Genomic DNA, 18,272 nt, shown 5'->3' on the forward strand with positions numbered 1-18,272 from the left:
AGAATCGATTTTTGTGTCTAAATGTTTAAACTGCACAAGGAAATAGATGAAATTGAACCAAATTCTGAAAACCGCATCAAAGAGCATTGTATGGCCAACATTTGCATCCGATTGGGAGCAAAAACAGGACAGTCTTTCACCAGGATGGCCGAGTGGTTAAGGCGTTGGACTTAAGATCCAATGGATATGTATCTGCGTGGGTTCAAACCCCACTCCTGGTATAGGTTTTAGCCGGGGAGCTCTGCAAGCTAGGAATCGTAGAGCAACACAACAGATCCTGCTGCAGGTCTCTTTGCCAATAATTTTTTTCTCAATCTGAATCCTGTGACTGTGTGTTTATAGCATTCTTTTTATCCTAGGAGCAAATTGTTAATCATGATCCCTACCATGATCATATGTGCTTTACGCACATAACAATCTTCAAAACTTTGGATGAAAGAATCGATTTTTGTGTCTAAATGTTTAAACTGCACAAGGAAATAGATGAAATTGAACCAAATTCTGAAAACCGCATCAAAGAGCATTGCATGGCCAACATTTGTATCCGATTGGGAGCCAAAGCAAGATAGTCTTTCACTAGGATGGCCAAGTTGTTAAGGCGTTGGACTTAAGATCCAATGGATATGTATCCGCGTGGGTTCAAACCCCACTCCTGGTATAGGTTTTAGCGTGGGAACTCTGCAAGCTAGGAATCGTAGAGCAACACAAAAGATCCTGCTGCAGGTCTCTTTGCCAATAATTTTTTTCTCAATCTGAATCCTGCGACTGTGTGTTTATAGCATTCTTTTTATCCTAGGAGCAAATTGTTAATCATGATCCCTACCATGATCATAGGTGCTTTACGCACATATCCAATCTACAAAACATTGGATGAAAGAATCGATTTTTGTGTCTAAATGTTTAAACTGCACAAGGAAATAGATGAAATTGAACCAAATTCTGAAAACCGCATCAAAGAGCATTGCATGGCCAACATTTGGATCCGATTGGGACCAAAAAGAGGATAGTTTTACACCAGGATGGCCGAGTGGTTAAAGCATTGGACTTAAGAACTAATGGATATGTATCCGCGTGGGTTCAAACCCCACTCTAGGTATAGGTTTTAGCGGGGGAGCTCTGCAAGCTAGGAATCGTAGAGCAACACAAAAGATCCTGCTGCAGGTCTCTTTGCCAATAATTTTTTTCTCAATCTGAATCCTGCGACTGTGTGTTTATAGCATTCTTTTCATCCTAGGAGCAAATTGTTAATCATGATCCCTACCATGATCATAGGTGCTTTACGCACATATCCAATCTTCAAAACCTTGGATGAAAGAATCGATTTTTGTGTCTAAATGTTTAAACTGCACAAGGAAATAGATGAAATTGAACCAAATTCTGAAAACTGCATCAAAGAGCATTGCATGGCCAACATTTGTATCCGATTGGGAGCAAAAACAAGACAGTCTTTCACCAGGATGGCCGAGTTGTTAAGGCGTTGGACTTAAGATCCAATGGATATGTATCCGCGTGGGTTCAAACCCCACTCCTGGTATAGGTTTCAGCCGGGGAGCTCTGCAAGCTAGGAATCATAGAGCAACACAACAGGTCTCTTTGCCAATAATTTTTTTCTGAATCTGAATCCTGTGACTGTGTGTTTATTACATTCTTTTTATCCTAGGAGCAAATTGTTAATCATGATCCCTACCATGATCATATGTGCTTTACGCACATAACAATCTTCAAAACTTTGGATGAAAGAATCGATTTTTGTGTCTAAATGTTTAAACTGCACAAGAAAATAGATGAAATTGAACCAAATTCTGAAAACGGCATCAAAGAGCATTGTATGGCCAACATTTGCATCCGATTGGGAGCAAAGCGGGATAGTTTTACACCAGGATGGCCGAGTGGTTAAGGCGTTGGACTTAAGATCCAATGGATATGTATCCGCGTGGGTTCAAACCCCACTCCTGGTATAGGTTTTAGCCGGGGAGCTCTGCAAGCTAGGAATCGTAGAGCAACACAAAAGATCCTGCTGCAGGTCTCTTTGCCAATAATTTTTTTCTCAATCTGAATCCTGCGACTGTGTGTTTATAGCATTCTTTTTATCCTAGGAGCAAATTGTTAATCATGATCCCTACCATGATCATAGGTGCTTTACGCACATATCCAATCTACAAAACATTGGATGAAAGAAACGATTTTTGTGTCTAAATGTTTAAACTGCACAAGGAAATAGATGAAATTGAACCAAATTCTGAAAACCGCATCAAAGAGCATTGTATGGCCAACATTTGCATCCGATTGGGAGCAAAAACAGGACAGTCTTCCACCAGGATGGCCGAGTGGTTAAGGCGTTGGACTTAAAGGGGTTGTCCCGAGGCAGCAAGTGGGTCTGTACACTTCTGCATGGCCATAATAATGCACTTTGTAATGTACATTGTGCATTAATTATGAGCCATGCAGAAGTTATAAAAAGTTTTATACTTACCTGTTCCGTTGCTGGCGTCCTCGTCTCCATGGTGCCGACTAATTTTCGCCCTCCGATGGCCAAATTAGCCGCGCTTGCGCAGTCCGGGTCTTCTGCAGTCTTCTATGGGGCTCCGTGTAGCTCCGTGTAGCTCCGCCCCGTCACGTGCCGATTCCAGCCAATCAGGAGGCTGGAATCGGCAGTGGACCGCACAGAAGAGCTGCGGTCCACGGAGGAAGAGGCCATCTTCAGCGGTGAGTAGAGAAGTCACCGGAGCGCGGGGATTCAGGTAAGCGCTCCGGTGAGCTTTCTTTACCTCCCTGCATCGGGGTTGTCTCGCGCCGAACGGGGGGGGGGTTGAAAAAAAAAAAACCCGTTTCGGCGCGGGACAACCCCTTTAAGATCCAATGGATATGTATCCGCGTGGGTTCAAACCCCACTCCTGGTATAGGTTTTAGCCGGGGAGCTCTGCAAGCTAGGAATCGTAGAGCAACACAACAGATCCTGCTGCAGGTCTCTTTGCCAATAATTTTTTTCTCAATCTGAATCCTGCGACTGTGTGTTTATAGCATTCTTTTTATCCTAGGAGCAAATTGTTAATCATGATCCCTACCATGATCATAGGTGCTTTACGCACATATCCAATCTACAAAACATTGGATGAAAGAATCGATTTTTGTGTCTAAATGTTTAAACTGCACAAGGAAATAGATGAAATTGAACCAAATTCTGAAAACCGCATCAAAGAGCATTGTATGGCCAACATTTGCATCCGATTGGGAGCAAAAACAGGACAGTCTTTCACCAGGATGGCCGAGTGGTTAAGGCGTTGGACTTAAGATCCAATGGATATGTATCTGCGTGGGTTCAAACCCCACTCCTGGTATAGGTTTTAGCCGGGGAGCTCTGCAAGCTAGGAATCGTAGAGCAACACAACAGATCCTGCTGCAGGTCTCTTTGCCAATAATTTTTTTCTCAATCTGAATCCTGTGACTGTGTGTTTATAGCATTCTTTTTATCCTAGGAGCAAATTGTTAATCATGATCCCTACCATGATCATATGTGCTTTACGCACATAACAATCTTCAAAACTTTGGATGAAAGAATCGATTATTGTGTCTAAATGTTTAAACTGCACAAGGAAATAGATGAAATTGAACCAAATTCTGAAAACCGCATCAAAGAGCATTGCATGGCCAACATTTGTATCCGATTGGGAGCCAAAGCAAGATAGTCTTTCACTAGGATGGCCAAGTTGTTAAGGCGTTGGACTTAAGATCCAATGGATATGTATCCGCGTGGGTTCAAACCCCACTCCTGGTATAGGTTTTAGCGTGGGAACTCTGCAAGCTAGGAATCGTAGAGCAACACAAAAGATCCTGCTGCAGGTCTCTTTGCCAATAATTTTTTTCTCAATCTGAATCCTGCGACTGTGTGTTTATAGCATTCTTTTTATCCTAGGAGCAAATTGTTAATCATGATCCCTACCATGATCATAGGTGCTTTACGCACATATCCAATCTACAAAACATTGGATGAAAGAATCGATTTTTGTGTCTAAATGTTTAAACTGCACAAGGAAATAGATGAAATTGAACCAAATTCTGAAAACCGCATCAAAGAGCATTGTATGGCCAACATTTGCATCCGATTGGGAGCAAAAACAGGACAGTCTTTCACCAGGATGGCCGAGTGGTTAAGGCGTTGGACTTAAGATCCAATGGATATGTATCTGCGTGGGTTCAAACCCCACTCCTGGTATAGGTTTTAGCCGGGGAGCTCTGCAAGCTAGGAATCGTAGAGCAACACAACAGATCCTGCTGCAGGTCTCTTTGCCAATAATTTTTTTCTCAATCTGAATCCTGTGACTGTGTGTTTATAGCATTCTTTTTATCCTAGGAGCAAATTGTTAATCATGATCCCTACCATGATCATATGTGCTTTACGCACATAACAATCTTCAAAACTTTGGATGAAAGAATCGATTTTTGTGTCTAAATGTTTAAACTGCACAAGGAAATAGATGAAATTGAACCAAATTCTGAAAACCGCATCAAAGAGCATTGCATGGCCAACATTTGTATCCGATTGGGAGCCAAAGCAAGATAGTCTTTCACTAGGATGGCCAAGTTGTTAAGGCGTTGGACTTAAGATCCAATGGATATGTATCCGCGTGGGTTCAAACCCCACTCCTGGTATAGGTTTTAGCGTGGGAACTCTGCAAGCTAGGAATCGTAGAGCAACACAACAGATCCTGCTGCAGGTCTCTTTACCAATAATTTTTTTCTCAATCTGAATCCTGTGACTGTGTGTTTATTACATTCTTTTTATCCTAGGAGCAAATTGTTAATCATGATCCATACCATGATCATATGTGCTATACGCACATAACAATCTTCAAAACTTTGGATGAAAGAATCGATTTTTGTGTCTAAATGTTTAAACTGCACAAGGAAATAGATGAAATTGAACCAAATTCTGAAAACCGCATCAAAGAGCATTGCATGGATAACATTTGTATCCGATTGTGAGCAAAAACAAGACAGTCTTTCACTAGGATGGCCGATTTGTTAAGGCGTTGGACTTAAGATCCAATGGATATGTATCCGCGTGGGTTCAAACCTCACTGCTGGTATAGGTTTTAGCGTGGGAACTCTGCAAGCTAGGAAACGTAGAGCAACACAAAAGGTCCTGCTGCAGGTCTCTTTGCCAAAATTTGTTTTCTCAATCTGAATCCTGTGACTGTGTGTTTATAGCATTCTTTTTATCCTAGGAGCAAATTGTTAATCATGATCCCTACCATGATCATAGGTGCTTTACGCACAGATCCAGTCTACAAAACATTGGATGAAAGAATCGATTTTTGTGTCTAAATGTTTAAACTGCACAAGGAAATAGATGAAATTGAACCAAATTCTGAAAACCGCATTAAAGAGCAAAGAGCATTGTATGGCCAACATTTGCATCCGATTGGGAGCAAAAATAGGACAGTCTTCCACCAGGATGGCCGAGTGGTTAAGGCGTTGGACTTAAGATTCAATGGATATGTATCCGCGTGGGTTCAAACCCCACTCCTGGTATAGGTTTTAGCCGGGGAGCTCTGCAAGCTAGGAATCGTAGAGCAACACAACAGATCATGCTGCAGGTCTTTTTGACAAAATTTGTTTTCTCAATCTGAATCCTGTGACTGTGTGTTTATAGCATTCTTTTTTTCCTAGGAGCAAATTGTTAATCATGATCCCTACCATGATCATATGTGCTTTACGCACATAAGAATCTTAAAACTTTGGATGAAAGAATCGATTTTTGTGTCTAAATGTTTAAACTGCACAAGGAAATAGATGAAATTGAACCAAATTCTGAAAACCGCATCAAAGAGCATTGCATGGCCAACATTTGTATCCGATTGGGAGCAAAGACAAGACAGTATTTCACTAGGATGGCCGAGTTGTTAAGGCGTTGGACTTAAGATCCAATGGATATGTATCTGCGTGGGTTCAAACCCCACTCCTGGTATAGGTTTTAGCGTGGGAACTCTGCAAGCTAGGAATCGTAGAGCAACACAAAAGGTCCTGCTGCAGGTCTCTTTGCCAAAATTTGTTTTCTCAATCTGAATCCTGTGACTGTGTGTTTATAGCATTCTTTTTATCCTAGGAGCAAATTGTTAATCATGATCCCTACCATGATCATATGTGCTTTACGCACAGATCCAATCTTCAAAACTTCGGATGAAAGAATCGATTTTTGTGTCTAAATGTTTAAACTGCACAAGGAAATAGATGAAATTGAACCAAATTCTGAAAACCGCATCAAAGAGCATTGTATGGCCAACATTTGCATCCGATTGGGAGCAAAAGTAGGACAGTCTTCCACCAGGATGGCCGAGTGGTTAAGGCGTTGGACTTAAGATCCAATGGATATGTATCCGCGTGGGTTCAAACCCCACTCCTGGTATAGGTTTTAGCCGGGGAGCTCTGCAAGCTAGGAATAGTAGAGCAACACAACAGATCCTGCTGCAGGTCTCTTTACCAATAATTTTTTTCTCAATCTTAATCCTGTGACTGTGTGTTTATTACATTCTTTTTATCCTAGGAGCAAATTGTTAATCATGATCCCTACCATGATCATATGTGCTTTACGCACATAACAATCTTAAAACTTTGGATGAAAGAATCGATTTTTGTGTCTAAATGTTTAAACTGCACAAGGAAATAGATGAAATTGAACCAAATTCTGAAACCGCATCAAAGAGCATTGCATGGCCAACATTTGCATCCGATTGGGAGCAAAAACAGGACAGTCTTCTACTAGGATGGCCGAGTGGTTAAGGCGTTGGACTTAAGATCCAATGGATATGTATCCGCGTGGGTTCAAACCCCACTCCTGGTATAGGTTTTAGCCGGGGAGCTCTGCAAGCTAGGAATCGTAGAGCAACACAACAGATCCTGCTGCAGGTCTCTTTGCCAATAATTTTTTTCTCAATCTGAATCCTGTGACTTTGTGTTTATTACATTCTTTTTATCCTAGGAGCAAATTGTTAATCATGATCCCTACCATGATCATATGTGCTTTACGCACATAACAATCTTCAAAACTTTGGATGAAAGAATCGATTTTTGTGTCTAAATGTTTAAACTGCACAAGGAAATAGATGAAATTGAACCAAATTCTGAAAACCGCATCAAACAGCATTGCATGGATAACATTTGTATCCGATTGGGAGCAAAAACAAGACAGTCTTTCACTAGGATGGCCGAGTTGTTAAGGCATTGGACTTAAGATCCAATGGATATGTATCCGCGTGGGTTCAAACCTCACTGCTGGTATAGGTTTTAGCGTGGGAACTCTGCAAGCTAGGAATCGTAGAGCAACACAAAAGGTCCTGCTGCAGGTCTCTTTGCCAAAATTTGTTTTCTCAATCTGAATCCTGTGACTGTGTGTTTATAGCATTCTTTTTATCCTAGGAGCAAATTGTTAATCATGATCCCTACCATGATCATAGGTGCTTTACGCACAGATCCAGTCTACAAAACATTGGATGAAAGAATCGATTTTTGTGTCTAAATGTTTAAACTGCACAAGGAAATAGATGAAATTGAACCAAATTCTGAAAACCGCATTAAAGAGCAAAGAGCATTGTATGGCCAACATTTGCATCCGATTGGGAGCAAAAATAGGACAGTCTTCCACCAGGATGGCCGAGTGGTTAAGGCATTGGACTTAAGATTCAATGGATATGTATCCGCGTGGGTTCAAACCCCACTCCTGGTATAGGTTTTAGCCGGGGAGCTCTGCAAGCTAGGAATCGTAGAGCAACACAACAGATCCTGCTGCAGGTCTCTTTGACAAAATTTGTTTTCTCAATCTGAATCCTGTGACTGTGTGTTTATAGCATTCTTTTTTTCCTAGGAGCAAATTGTTAATCATGATCCCTACCATGATCATATGTGCTTTACGCACATAAGAATCTTAAAACTTTGGATGAAAGAATCGATTTTTGTGTCTAAATGTTTAAACTGCACAAGGAAATAGATGAAATTGAACCAAATTCTGAAAACCGCATCAAAGAGCATTGCATGGCCAACATTTGTATCGGATTGGGAGCAAAGACAAGACAGTATTTCACTAGGATGGCCGAGTTGTTAAGGCGTTGGACTTAAGATCCAATGGATATGTATCCGCGTGGGTTCAAACCCCACTCCTGGTATAGGTTTTAGCCGGGGAGCTCTGCAAGCTAGGAATCGTAGAGCAACACAAAAGGTCCTGCTGCAGGTCTCTTTGCCAAAATTTGTTTTCTCAATCTGAATCCTGTGACTGTGTGTTTATAGCATTCTTTTTATCCTAGGAGCAAATTGTTAATCATGATCCCTACCATGATCATATGTGCTTTACGCACAGATCCAATCTTCAAAACTTCGGATGAAAGAATCGATTTTTGTGTCTAAATGTTTAAACTGCACAAGGAAATAGATGAAATTGAACCAAATTCTGAAAACCGCATCAAAGAGCATTGTATGGCCAACATTTGCATCCGATTGGGAGCCAAAACAGGACAGTCTTCCACCAGGATGGCCGAGTGGTTAAGGCGTTGGACTTAAGATCCAATGGATATGTATCCGCGTGGGTTCAAACCCCACTCCTGGTATAGGTTTTAGCCGGGGAGCTCTGCAAGCTAGGAATAGTAGAGCAACACAACAGATCCTGCTGCAGGTCTCTTTACCAATAATTTTTTTCTCAATCTTAATCCTGTGACTGTGTGTTTATTACATTCTTTTTATCCTAGGAGCAAATTGTTAATCATGATCCCTACCATGATCATATGTGCTTTACGCACATAACAATCTTCAAAACTTTGGATGAAAGAATCGATTTTTGTGTCTAAATGTTTAAACTGCACAAGGAAATAGATGAAATTGAACCAAATTCTGAAAACCGCATCAAAGAGCATTGCATGGCCAACATTTGTATCGGATTGGGAGTAAAAACAAGACAGTCTTTCACTAGGATGGCTGAGTTGTTAAGGCGTTGGACTTAAGATCCAATGGATATGTATCCGCGTGGGTTCAAACCCCACTCCTGGTATAGGTTTTAGCCGGGGAGCTCTGCAAGCTAGGAATCGTAGAGCAACACAACAGATCCTGCTGCAGGTCTCTTTGCCAATAATTTTTTTCTCAATCTCAATCCTGTGACTGTGTATTTATTACATTCTTTTTATCCTAGGAGCAAATTGTTAATCATGATCCCTACCATGATCATATGTGCTTTACGCACATAACAATCTTAAAACTTTGGATGAAAGAATCGATTTTTGTGTCTAAATGTTTAAACTGCACAAGGAAATAGATGAAATTGAACCAAATTCTGAAACCGCATCAAAGAGCATTGCATGGCCAACATTTGCATCCGATTGGGAGCAAAAACAGGACAGTCTTCTACTAGGATGGCCGAGTGGTTTAGGCGTTGGACTTAAGATCCAATGGATATGTATCCGCGTGGGTTCAAACCCCACTCCTGGTATAGGTTTTAGCCGGGGAGCTCTGCAAGCTAGGAATCGTAGAGCAACACAACAGATCCTGCTGCAGGTCTCTTTGCCAATAATTTTTTTCTCAATCTGAATCCTGTGACTTTGTGTTTATTACATTCTTTTTATCCTAGGAGCAAATTGTTAATCATGATCCCTACCATGATCATATGTGCTTTACGCACATAACAATCTTCAAAACTTTGGATGAAAGAATCGATTTTTGTGTCTAAATGTTTAAACTGCACAAGGAAATAGATGAAATTGAACCAAATTCTGAAAACCGCATCAAACAGCATTGCATGGATAACATTTGTATCCGATTGGGAGCAAAAACAAGACAGTCTTTCACTAGGATGGCCGAGTTGTTAAGGCATTGGACTTAAGATCCAATGGATATGTATCCGCGTGGGTTCAAACCTCACTGCTGGTATAGGTTTTAGCGTGGGAACTCTGCAAGCTAGGAATCGTAGAGCAACACAAAAGGTCCTGCTGCAGTTCTCTTTGCCAAAATTTGTTTTCTCAATCTGAATCCTGTGACTGTGTGTTTATAGCATTCTTTTTATCCTAGGAGCAAATTGTTAATCATGATCCCTACGATGATCATAGGTGCTTTACGCACAGATCCAGTCTACAAAACATTGGATGAAAGAATCGATTTTTGTGTCTAAATGTTTAAACTGCACAAGGAAATAGATGAAATTGAACCAAATTCTGAAAACCGCATCAAAGAGCATTGTATGGCCAACATTTGTATCCGATTGGGAGCAAAAATAGGGCAGTCTTCCACCAGGATGGCCGAGTGGTTAAGGCGTTGGACTTAAGATCCAATGGATATGTATCCGCGTGGGTTCAAACCCCACTCCTTGTATAGGTTTTAGCCGGGGAGCTCTGCAAGCTAGGAATCGTAGAGCAACACAACAGATCCTGCTGCAGGTCTCTTTGACAAAATTTGTTTTCTCAATCTGAATCCTGTGACTGTGTGTTTATAGCATTCTTTTTATCCTAGGAGCAAATTGTTAATCATGATCCCTACCATGATCATAGGTGCTTTACGAACAGATCCAGTCTACAAAACATTGGATGAAAGAATCGATTTTTGTGTCTAAATGTTTAAACTGCACAAGGAAATAGATGAAATTGAACCAAATTCTGAAAACCGCATTAAAGAGCAAAGAGCATTGTATGGCCAACATTTGCATCCGATTGGGAGCAAAAATAGGACAGTTTTCCACCAGGATGGCCGAGTGGTTAAGGCGTTGGACTTAAGATCCAATGGATATGTATCCGCGTGGGTTCAAACCCCACTCCTGGTATAGGTTTTAGCCGGGGAGCTCTGCAAGCTAGGAATCGTAGAGCAACACAACAGATCCTGCTGCAGGTCTCTTTGCCAATAATTTTTTTCTCAATCTGAATCCTGTGACTGTGTATTTATTACATTCTTTTTATCCTAGGAGCAAATTGTTAATCATGATCCCTACCATGATCATATGTGCTTTACGCACATAACAATCTTAAAACTTTGGAAGAAAGAATCGATTTTTGTGTCTAAATGTTTAAACTGCACAAGGAAATAGATGAAATTGAACCAAATTCTGAAACCGCATCAAAGAGCATTGCATGGCCAACATTTGCATCCGATTGGGAGCAAAAACAGGACAGTCTTCTACTAGGATGGCCGAGTGGTTAAGGCGTTGGACTTAAGATCCAATGGATATGTATCCGCGTGGGTTCAAACCCCACTCCTGGTATAAGTTTTAGCCGGGGAGCTCTGCAAGCTAGGAATCGTAGAGCAACACAACAGATCCTGCTGCAGGTCTCTTTGCCAATAATTTTTTTCTCAATCTGAATCCTGTGACTTTGTGTTTATTACATTCTTTTTATCCTAGGAGCAAATTGTTAATCATGATCCCTACCATGATCATATGTGCTTTACGCACATAACAATCTTCAAAACTTTGGATGAAAGAATCGATTTTTGTGTCTAAATGTTTAAACTGCACAAGGAAATAGATGAAATTGAACCAAATTCTGAAAACCGCATCAAAGAGCATTGCATGGATAACATTTGTATCCGATTGGGAGCAAAAACAAGACAGTCTTTCACTAGGATGGCCGAGTTGTTAAGGCATTGGACTTAAGATCCAATGGATATGTATCCGCGTGGGTTCAAACCCCACTCCTTGTATAGGTTTTAGCCGGGGAGCTCTGCAAGCTAGGAATCGTAGAGCAACACAACAGATCCTGCTGCAGGTCTCTTTGCCAATAATTTTTTTCTCAATCTGAATCCTGTGACTGTGTGTTTATTACATTCTTTTTATCCTAGGAGCAAATTGTTAATCATGATCCCTACCATGATCATAGGTGCTTTACGAACAGATCCAGTCTACAAAACATTGGATGAAAGAATCGATTTTTGTGTCTAAATGTTTAAACTGCACAAGGAAATAGATGAAATTGAACCAAATTCTGAAAACCGCATTAAAGAGCAAAGAGCATTGCATGGCCAACATTTGCATCCGATTGGGAGCAAAAATAGGACAGTTTTCCACCAGGATGGCCGAGTGGTTAAGGCGTTGGACTTAAGATCCAATGGATATGTATCCGCGTGGGTTCAAACCCCACTCCTGGTATAGGTTTTAGCCGGGGAGCTCTGCAAGCTAGGAATCGTAGAGCAACACAACAGATCCTGCTGCAGGTCTCTTTGCCAATAATTTTTTTCTCAATCTGAATCCTGTGACTGTGTGTTTATTACATTCTTTTTATCCTAGGAGCAAATTGTTAATCATGATCCCTACCATGATCATATGTGCTTTACGCACATTACAATCTTAAAATTTTGGACGAAAGAATCGATTTTTGTGTCTAAATGTTTAAACTGCACAAGGAAATAGATGAAATTGAACCAAATTCTGAAAACCGCATCAAAGAGCATTGTATGGCCAACATTTGCATCCGATTGGGAGCAAAAATAGGGCAGTCTTCCACCAGGATGGCCGAGTGGTTAAGGCGTTGGACTTAAGATCCAATGGATATGTATCCGCGTGGGTTCAAACCCCACTCCTGGTATAGGTTTTAGCCGGGGAGCTCTGCAAGCTAGGAATCGTAGAGCAACACAACAGATCCTGCTGCAGGTCTCTTTGCCAATAATTTTTTTCTCAATCTGAATCCTGTGACTGTGTGTTTATTACATTCTTTTTATCCTAGGAGCAAATTGTTAATCATGATCCCTACCATGATCATATGTGCTTTACGCACATAACAATCTTCAAAACTTTGGATGAAAGAATCGATTTTTGTGTCTAAATGTTTAAACTGCACAAGGAAATAGATGAAATTGAACCAAATTCTGAAAACCGCATCAAAGAGCATTGTATGGCCAACATTTGCATCCGATTGGGAGCAAAAACAGGATAGTTTTACACCAGGATGGCCGGGTGGTTAAGGCGTTGGACTTAAGATCCAATGGATATGTATCCGCGTGGGTTCAAACCCCACTCCTGGTATAGGTTTTAGCCGGGGAGCTCTGCAAGCTAGGAATCGTAGAGCAACACAAAAGATCCTGCTGCAGGTCTCTTTGCCAATCATTTTTTTCTCAATCTGAATCCTGCGACTGTGTGTTTATAGCATTCTTTTTATCCTAGGAGCAAATTGTTAATCATGATCCCTACCATGATCATATGTGCTTTACGCACATATCCAATCTACAAAACATTGGATGAAAGAATCGATTTTTGTGTCTAAATGTTTAAACTGCACAAGGAAATAGATGAAATTGAACCAAATTCTGAAAACCGCATCAAAGAGCATTGTATGGCCAACATTTGCATCCGATTGGGAGCAAAAACAGGACACTCTTCCACCAGGGTGGCCGAGTGGTTAAGGCGTTGGACTTAAGATCCAATGGATATGTCTCCGCGTGGGTTCAAACCCCACTCCTGGTATAGGTTTTAGCCGGGGAGCTCTGCAAGCTAGGAATCGTAGAGCAACACAACAGATCCTGCTGCAGGTCTCTTTGCCAATAATTTTTTTCTCAATCTGAATCCTGTGACTGTGTGTTTATTACATTCTTTTTATCCTAGGAGCAAATTGTTAATCATGATCCCTACCATGATCATATGTGCTTTACGCACATTACAATCTTAAAACTTTGGATGAAAGAATCGATTTTTGTGTCTAAATGTTTAAACTGCACAAGGAAAAAGATGAAATTGAACCAAATTCTGAAAACCGCATCAAAGAGCATTGCATGGCCAACATTTGTATCCGATTGGGAGCAAAAACAAGACAGTATTTCACCAGGATGGCCGAGTTGTTAAGGCGTTGGACTTAAGATCCAATGGATATGTATCCGCGTGGGTTCAAACCCCACTCCTGGTATAGGTTTTAGCCGGGGAGCTCTGCAAGCTAGGAATCGTAGAGCAACACAAAAGATCCTGCTGCAGGTCTCTTTGCCAATAATTTTTTTCTCAATCTGAATCCTGCGACTGTGTGTTTATAGCATTCTTTTTATCCTAGGAGCAAATTGTTAATCATGATCCCTACCATGATCATATGTGCTTTACGCACATAACAGTCTTCAAAACCTTGGATGAAAGAATCGATTTTTGTGTCTAAATGTTTAAACTGCACAAGGAAATAGATGAAATTGAACCAAATTCTGAAAACCACATCAAAGAGCATTGCATGGCCAACATTTGCATCCGATTGGGAGCAAAAACAGGTTAGTTTTACACCAGGATGGCCGAGTGGTTAAGGCGTTGGACTTAAGATCCAATGGATATGTATCCGCGTGGGTTCAAACCCCACTCCTGGTATAGGTTTTAGCCGGGGAGCTCTGCAAGCTAGGAATCGTAGAGCAACACAACAGATCCTGCTGCAGGTCTCTTTGCCAATAATTTTTTTCTCAATCTGAATCCTGTGACTGTGTGTTTATTACATTCTTTTTATCCTAGGAGCAAATTGTTAATCATGATCCCTACCATGATCATATGTGCTTTACGCACATAACAATCTTCAAAACTTTGGATGAAAGAATCGATTTTTGTGTCTAAATGTTTAAACTGCACAAGGAAATAGATGAAATTGAACCAAATTCTGAAACCGCATCAAAGAGCATTGCATGGCCAACATTTGCATCCGATTGGGAGCAAAAACAGGACAGTCTTCTACTAGGATGGCCGAGTGGTTAAGGCGTTGGACTTAAGATCCAATGGATATGTATCCGCGTGGGTTCAAACCCCACTCCTGGTATAAGTTTTAGCCGGGGAGCTCTGCAAGCTAGGAATCGTAGAGCAACACAACAGATCCTGCTGCAGGTCTCTTTGCCAATAATTTTTTTCTCAATCTGAATCCTGTGACTTTGTGTTTATTACATTCTTTTTATCCTAGGAGCAAATTGTTAATCATGATCCCTACCATGATCATATGTGCTTTACGCACATAACAATCTTCAAAACTTTGGATGAAAGAATCGATTTTTGTGTCTAAATGTTTAAACTGCACAAGGAAATAGATGAAATTGAACCAAATTCTGAAAACCGCATCAAAGAGCATTGCATGGATAACATTTGTATCCGATTGGGAGCAAAAACAAGACAGTCTTTCACTAGGATGGCCGAGTTGTTAAGGCATTGGACTTAAGATCCAATGGATATGTATCCGCGTGGGTTCAAACCCCACTCCTTGTATAGGTTTTAGCCGGGGAGCTCTGCAAGCTAGGAATCGTAGAGCAACACAAAAGGTCCTGTTGCAGGTCTCTTTGACAAAATTTGTTTTCTCAATCTGAATCCTGTGACTGTGTGTTTATAGCATTCTTTTTATCCTAGGAGCAAATTGTTAATCATGATCCCTACCATGATCATAGGTGCTTTACGAACAGATCCAGTCTACAAAACATTGGATGAAAGAATCGATTTTTGTGTCTAAATGTTTAAACTGCACAAGGAAATAGATGAAATTGAACCAAATTCTGAAAACCGCATTAAAGAGCAAAGAGCATTGTATGGCCAACATTTGCATCCGATTGGGAGCAAAAATAGGACAGTTTTCCACCAGGATGGCCGAGTGGTTAAGGCGTTGGACTTAAGATCCAATGGATATGTATCCGCGTGGGTTCAAACCCCACTCCTGGTATAGGTTTTAGCCTGGGAGCTCTGCAAGCTAGGAATCGTAGAGCAACACAACAGATCCTGCTGCAGGTCTCTTTGCCAATAATTTTTTTCTCAATCTGAATCCTGTGACTGTGTGTTTATTACATTCTTTTTATCCTAGGAGCAAATTGTTAATCATGATCCCTACCATGATCATATGTGCTTTACGCACATTACAATCTTAAAATTTTGGACGAAAGAATCGATTTTTGTGTCTAAATGTTTAAACTGCACAAGGAAATAGATGAAATTGAACCAAATTCTGAAAACCGCATCAAAGAGCATTGTATGGCCAACATTTGCATCCAATTGGGAGCAAAAATAGGGCAGTCTTCCACCAGGATGGCCGAGTGGTTAAGGCGTTGGACTTAAGATCCAATGGATATGTATCCGCGTGGGTTCAAACCCCACTCCTTGTATAGGTTTTAGCCGGGGAGCTCTGCAAGCTAGGAATCGTAGAGCAACACAAAAGGTCCTGCTGCAGGTCTCTTTGACAAAATTTGTTTTCTCAATCTGAATCCTGTGACTGTGTGTTTATAGCATTCTTTTTATCCTAGGAGCAAATTGTTAATCATGATCCCTACCATGATCATAGGTGCTTTACGAACAGATCCAGTCTACAAAACATTGGATGAAAGAATCGATTTTTGTGTCTAAATGTTTAAACTGCACAAGGAAATAGATGAAATTGAACCAAATTCTGAAAACCGCATTAAAGAGCAAAGAGCATTGTATGGCCAACATTTGCATCCGATTGGGAGCAAAAATAGGACAGTTTTCCACCAGGATGGCCGAGTGGTTAAGGCGTTGGACTTAAGATCCAATGGATATGTATCCGCGTGGGTTCAAACCCCACTCCTGGTATAGGTTTTAGCCGGGGAGCTCTGCAAGCTAGGAATCGTAGAGCAACACAACAGATCCTGCTGCAGGTCTCTTTGCCAATAATTTTTTTCTCAATCTGAATCCTGTGACTGTGTGTTTATTACATTCTTTTTATCCTAGGAGCAAATTGTTAATCATGATCCCTACCATGATCATATGTGCTTTACGCACATTACAATCTTAAAATTTTGGATGAAAGAATCGATTTTTGTGTCTAAATGTTTAAACTGCACAAGGAAATAGATGAAATTGAACCAAATTCTGAAAACCGCATCAAAGAGCATTGTATGGCCAACATTTGCATCCGATTGGGAGCAAAAATAGGGCAGTCTTCCACCAGGATGGCCGAGTGGTTAAGGCGTTGGACTTAAGATCCAATGGATATGTATCCGCGTGGGTTCAAACCCCACTCCTTGTATAGGTTTTAGCCGGGGAGCTCTGCAAGCTAGGAATCGTAGAGCAACACAAAAGGTCCTGCTGCAGGTCTCTTTGACAAAATTTGTTTTCTCAATCTGAATCCTGTGACTGTGTGTTTATAGCATTCTTTTTATCCTAGGAGCAAATTGTTAATCATGATCCCTACCATGATCATAGGTGCTTTACGAACAGATCCAGTCTACAAAACATTGGATGAAAGAATCGATTTTTGTGTCTAAATGTTTAAACTGCACAAGGAAATAGATGAAATTGAACCAAATTCTGAAAACCGCATTAAAGAGCAAAGAGCATTGTATGGCCAACATTTGCATCCGATTGGGAGCAAAAATAGGACAGTTTTCCACCAGGATGGCCGAGTGGTTAAGGCGTTGGACTTAAGATCCAATGGATATGTATCCGCGTGGGTTCAAACCCCACTCCTGGTATAGGTTTTAGCCGGGGAGCTCTGCAAGCTAGGAATCGTAGAGCAACACAACAGATCCTGCTGCAGGTCTCTTTGCCAATAATTTTTTTCTCAATCTGAATCCTGTGACTGTGTGTTTATTACATTCTTTTTATCCTAGGAGCAAATTGTTAATCATGATCCCTACCATGATCATATGTGCTTTACGCACATTACAATCTTAAAATTTTGGATGAAAGAATCGATTTTTGTGTCTAAATGTTTAAACTGCACAAGGAAATAGATGAAATTGAACCAAATTCTGAAAACCGCATCAAAGAGCATTGTATGGCCAACATTTGCATCCGATTGGGAGCAAAAATAGGGCAGTCTTCCACCAGGATGGCCGAGTGGTTAAGGCGTTGGACTTAAGATCCAATGGATATGTATCCGCGTGGGTTCAAACCCCACTCCTTGTATAGGTTTTAGCCGGGGAGCTCTGCAAGCTAGGAATCGTAGAGCAACACAAAAGGTCCTGCTGCAGGTCTCTTTGACAAAATTTGTTTTCTCAATCTGAATCCTGTGACTGTGTGTTTATAGCATTCTTTTTATCCTAGGAGCAAATTGTTAATCATGATCCCTACCATGATCATAGGTGCTTTACGAACAGATCCAGTCTACAAAACATTGGATGAAAGAATCGATTTTTGTGTCTAAATGTTTAAACTGCACAAGGAAATAGATGAAATTGAACCAAATTCTGAAAACCGCATTAAAGAGCAAAGAGCATTGTATGGCCAACATTTGCATCCGATTGGGAGCAAAAATAGGACAGTTTTCCACCAGGATGGCCGAGTGGTTAAGGCGTTGGACTTAAGATCCAATGGATATGTATCCGCGTGGGTTCAAACCCCACTCCTGGTATAGGTTTTAGCCGGGGAGCTC

The 18,272-nt window shown here is 40.9% G+C and overlaps 29 non-coding genes across 29 annotated transcripts; all 29 read left to right on the plus strand.

The window, feature by feature from the left end:
- The first annotated feature begins 138 nt into the window (after nucleotides 1-138).
- On the plus strand, nucleotides 139-221 carry TRNAL-UAA (transfer RNA leucine (anticodon UAA)). The gene has a single exon. It is a non-coding gene; the product is annotated as a tRNA-Leu (tRNA).
- Nucleotides 222-1,451: 1,230 nt separating this feature from the next.
- On the plus strand, nucleotides 1,452-1,534 carry TRNAL-UAA (transfer RNA leucine (anticodon UAA)). Its single transcript has one exon. It is a non-coding gene; the product is annotated as a tRNA-Leu (tRNA).
- Nucleotides 1,535-1,875: 341 nt separating this feature from the next.
- TRNAL-UAA (transfer RNA leucine (anticodon UAA)) lies at nucleotides 1,876-1,958 on the plus strand. Its single transcript has one exon. It is a non-coding gene; the product is annotated as a tRNA-Leu (tRNA).
- Nucleotides 1,959-3,255: 1,297 nt separating this feature from the next.
- On the plus strand, nucleotides 3,256-3,338 carry TRNAL-UAA (transfer RNA leucine (anticodon UAA)). Its single transcript has one exon. It is a non-coding gene; the product is annotated as a tRNA-Leu (tRNA).
- A 792-nt stretch (nucleotides 3,339-4,130) lies between these two features.
- TRNAL-UAA (transfer RNA leucine (anticodon UAA)) lies at nucleotides 4,131-4,213 on the plus strand. Its single transcript has one exon. It is a non-coding gene; the product is annotated as a tRNA-Leu (tRNA).
- A 1,236-nt stretch (nucleotides 4,214-5,449) lies between these two features.
- On the plus strand, nucleotides 5,450-5,532 carry TRNAL-UAA (transfer RNA leucine (anticodon UAA)). The gene has a single exon. It is a non-coding gene; the product is annotated as a tRNA-Leu (tRNA).
- Nucleotides 5,533-6,323: 791 nt separating this feature from the next.
- On the plus strand, nucleotides 6,324-6,406 carry TRNAL-UAA (transfer RNA leucine (anticodon UAA)). Its single transcript has one exon. It is a non-coding gene; the product is annotated as a tRNA-Leu (tRNA).
- A 352-nt stretch (nucleotides 6,407-6,758) lies between these two features.
- Nucleotides 6,759-6,841, plus strand: TRNAL-UAA (transfer RNA leucine (anticodon UAA)). Its single transcript has one exon. It is a non-coding gene; the product is annotated as a tRNA-Leu (tRNA).
- A 799-nt stretch (nucleotides 6,842-7,640) lies between these two features.
- TRNAL-UAA (transfer RNA leucine (anticodon UAA)) lies at nucleotides 7,641-7,723 on the plus strand. Its single transcript has one exon. It is a non-coding gene; the product is annotated as a tRNA-Leu (tRNA).
- Nucleotides 7,724-8,076: 353 nt separating this feature from the next.
- On the plus strand, nucleotides 8,077-8,159 carry TRNAL-UAA (transfer RNA leucine (anticodon UAA)). Its single transcript has one exon. It is a non-coding gene; the product is annotated as a tRNA-Leu (tRNA).
- A 355-nt stretch (nucleotides 8,160-8,514) lies between these two features.
- TRNAL-UAA (transfer RNA leucine (anticodon UAA)) lies at nucleotides 8,515-8,597 on the plus strand. The gene has a single exon. It is a non-coding gene; the product is annotated as a tRNA-Leu (tRNA).
- A 789-nt stretch (nucleotides 8,598-9,386) lies between these two features.
- Nucleotides 9,387-9,469, plus strand: TRNAL-UAA (transfer RNA leucine (anticodon UAA)). The gene has a single exon. It is a non-coding gene; the product is annotated as a tRNA-Leu (tRNA).
- A 792-nt stretch (nucleotides 9,470-10,261) lies between these two features.
- On the plus strand, nucleotides 10,262-10,344 carry TRNAL-UAA (transfer RNA leucine (anticodon UAA)). Its single transcript has one exon. It is a non-coding gene; the product is annotated as a tRNA-Leu (tRNA).
- Nucleotides 10,345-10,706: 362 nt separating this feature from the next.
- Nucleotides 10,707-10,789, plus strand: TRNAL-UAA (transfer RNA leucine (anticodon UAA)). Its single transcript has one exon. It is a non-coding gene; the product is annotated as a tRNA-Leu (tRNA).
- Nucleotides 10,790-11,141: 352 nt separating this feature from the next.
- Nucleotides 11,142-11,224, plus strand: TRNAL-UAA (transfer RNA leucine (anticodon UAA)). The gene has a single exon. It is a non-coding gene; the product is annotated as a tRNA-Leu (tRNA).
- A 799-nt stretch (nucleotides 11,225-12,023) lies between these two features.
- On the plus strand, nucleotides 12,024-12,106 carry TRNAL-UAA (transfer RNA leucine (anticodon UAA)). The gene has a single exon. It is a non-coding gene; the product is annotated as a tRNA-Leu (tRNA).
- A 353-nt stretch (nucleotides 12,107-12,459) lies between these two features.
- TRNAL-UAA (transfer RNA leucine (anticodon UAA)) lies at nucleotides 12,460-12,542 on the plus strand. Its single transcript has one exon. It is a non-coding gene; the product is annotated as a tRNA-Leu (tRNA).
- A 354-nt stretch (nucleotides 12,543-12,896) lies between these two features.
- On the plus strand, nucleotides 12,897-12,979 carry TRNAL-UAA (transfer RNA leucine (anticodon UAA)). Its single transcript has one exon. It is a non-coding gene; the product is annotated as a tRNA-Leu (tRNA).
- A 355-nt stretch (nucleotides 12,980-13,334) lies between these two features.
- Nucleotides 13,335-13,417, plus strand: TRNAL-UAA (transfer RNA leucine (anticodon UAA)). The gene has a single exon. It is a non-coding gene; the product is annotated as a tRNA-Leu (tRNA).
- A 353-nt stretch (nucleotides 13,418-13,770) lies between these two features.
- TRNAL-UAA (transfer RNA leucine (anticodon UAA)) lies at nucleotides 13,771-13,853 on the plus strand. The gene has a single exon. It is a non-coding gene; the product is annotated as a tRNA-Leu (tRNA).
- Nucleotides 13,854-14,207: 354 nt separating this feature from the next.
- Nucleotides 14,208-14,290, plus strand: TRNAL-UAA (transfer RNA leucine (anticodon UAA)). The gene has a single exon. It is a non-coding gene; the product is annotated as a tRNA-Leu (tRNA).
- Nucleotides 14,291-14,643: 353 nt separating this feature from the next.
- Nucleotides 14,644-14,726, plus strand: TRNAL-UAA (transfer RNA leucine (anticodon UAA)). Its single transcript has one exon. It is a non-coding gene; the product is annotated as a tRNA-Leu (tRNA).
- A 799-nt stretch (nucleotides 14,727-15,525) lies between these two features.
- Nucleotides 15,526-15,608, plus strand: TRNAL-UAA (transfer RNA leucine (anticodon UAA)). Its single transcript has one exon. It is a non-coding gene; the product is annotated as a tRNA-Leu (tRNA).
- A 353-nt stretch (nucleotides 15,609-15,961) lies between these two features.
- Nucleotides 15,962-16,044, plus strand: TRNAL-UAA (transfer RNA leucine (anticodon UAA)). The gene has a single exon. It is a non-coding gene; the product is annotated as a tRNA-Leu (tRNA).
- Nucleotides 16,045-16,406: 362 nt separating this feature from the next.
- TRNAL-UAA (transfer RNA leucine (anticodon UAA)) lies at nucleotides 16,407-16,489 on the plus strand. The gene has a single exon. It is a non-coding gene; the product is annotated as a tRNA-Leu (tRNA).
- A 353-nt stretch (nucleotides 16,490-16,842) lies between these two features.
- TRNAL-UAA (transfer RNA leucine (anticodon UAA)) lies at nucleotides 16,843-16,925 on the plus strand. Its single transcript has one exon. It is a non-coding gene; the product is annotated as a tRNA-Leu (tRNA).
- A 362-nt stretch (nucleotides 16,926-17,287) lies between these two features.
- Nucleotides 17,288-17,370, plus strand: TRNAL-UAA (transfer RNA leucine (anticodon UAA)). The gene has a single exon. It is a non-coding gene; the product is annotated as a tRNA-Leu (tRNA).
- Nucleotides 17,371-17,723: 353 nt separating this feature from the next.
- TRNAL-UAA (transfer RNA leucine (anticodon UAA)) lies at nucleotides 17,724-17,806 on the plus strand. Its single transcript has one exon. It is a non-coding gene; the product is annotated as a tRNA-Leu (tRNA).
- A 362-nt stretch (nucleotides 17,807-18,168) lies between these two features.
- On the plus strand, nucleotides 18,169-18,251 carry TRNAL-UAA (transfer RNA leucine (anticodon UAA)). The gene has a single exon. It is a non-coding gene; the product is annotated as a tRNA-Leu (tRNA).
- The last annotated feature ends 21 nt before the right edge of the window (nucleotides 18,252-18,272 follow it).

The sequence above is a fragment of the Eleutherodactylus coqui genome, chromosome 3 (assembly GCF_035609145.1).
Source record: "Eleutherodactylus coqui strain aEleCoq1 chromosome 3, aEleCoq1.hap1, whole genome shotgun sequence".
In the NCBI taxonomy this organism is placed as follows: Eukaryota; Metazoa; Chordata; class Amphibia; order Anura; family Eleutherodactylidae; genus Eleutherodactylus; species Eleutherodactylus coqui.